Below are 1622 nucleotides of genomic sequence, written 5' to 3' on the forward strand. Positions count from 1 at the left end.
AATTTAAAAAAAAAATAAAATTAGAAGAAAAAAATGATAATTTTCTAGCAATAGTAATAATGGCTACTATAACATATATTAATAATGGCAAATATATAATTTCCGCAAAAACATAACTTAAGGAATTAGTAATTATTGTGTTATTGCCACTAAACTTTTGTCGCTAAATCACATTTTTCTTGTAGTGTGTATGCATATATACATATATATAATCATGACACATGTTTTCTTTTATTTATTAACCATGACACCAAATACACTTTAATACCACAAATCCTTATTTATTATCAATCAGCCTCTAATAACCTTTTCTTTTCATTCATCACCAAATGAATTTGAGGAAAAAAGAAAGAAAGGGACCGAGAAAGAAAAGAGAGAACCGTGACCTTCCCATGAGTTTTTGACTTCAATTTCTTGTGATCCGTAACTCTAATAAAAAATCTAATACGATTAAAGTGTTCGTATTTTTCTCTTCTACACGTTGACATCACTTTTGTTCGATAGAAATTGACAGTAACGTAGCTTTCCCTCCCCTTGAATTCGGCCAATTAGAGTTCTAAGAGGCATAGATGATTTCTAATGTCTTCTTCTTCAGCAGCTTGGTTAAAAAACTTCTCCAGAGTTTCCGTTATTTTGATTTCATACGGAGGTACGGTTTTCGTAAATTTTCGTTGATTATATTTATATTTGATAAGTGAATTGATATTGTAATTGATTATTGATTGAATTTGCTTGAGATTATGTTGAATTTTTATGAAACTTTGATAATTGGTGATTGATGATGGTTTGGCCAGGGAGAAGCAGCCTAAACCATGATGCATTGAAGAAATTTAGGCTGTTGCAATGTTGAAAATTAAGTAAAATTTGATGAGGTTTAAGTGGCTAATTGATTGTATAAAACTTACGGCAAATCAGTAACCGTAAAACTCAAAAATGGATTAAGATTTAAATGTATATTTTGAAAAGAAAATAAGAAGGGTTTCGGTTCTTTGTGAAGAGAAGAAACAACCATGAAGAATTATTTTTGGGGGATATAAATGTATTTTTATGAAAAGATTAAATTTAATATTATAATTATATAAGTTTTTTCAGGTAATTTGGGTATGAAGAATAAAACAGAGAGTAGTAAACAGAGTAATCTTAAAAGTTTCAGAGAACACCGACTTAATTAAAGAATCTTATGATTCTCTTACCATAAAATACTTAGTGGATGGTGAGAGAACAATATGAAGATAGTTTGAATTATTAAGGATAAATAAGTAAAAGACTAAAGAGAGAGAAGATAAATCGGCACGTGTGATTATGGGAAGGTCACAAGAGGGTGACGATAGTATGGTTATGGTGCCGAAGGATAAATGTTAACAAGCCGTGAGCTTTGTACGTGGATAATTGTGTGGGACAACCGTAAATATGGAATGGCTTCTAGGAGAAGGGATTACATGCTTTAGTTGGAGAATCAGCGCCTGTAAGTACTTGCAGAGGTCATGTTCGACATACTTTCGCTGGAGAATCAGCGCCTGCAAGAAGTAGAAACTTGCAGAGTTTATGTCGTTGGAATGCCTTATCTGACTTGCGAGTCGAATTGCATTGGGTGCGGGTCGAAACTGACAAATGAGCTCATT

This window comes from Arachis ipaensis, chromosome B07 (assembly GCF_000816755.2).
Source record: "Arachis ipaensis cultivar K30076 chromosome B07, Araip1.1, whole genome shotgun sequence".
Lineage (NCBI taxonomy): Eukaryota > Viridiplantae > Streptophyta > Magnoliopsida > Fabales > Fabaceae > Arachis > Arachis ipaensis.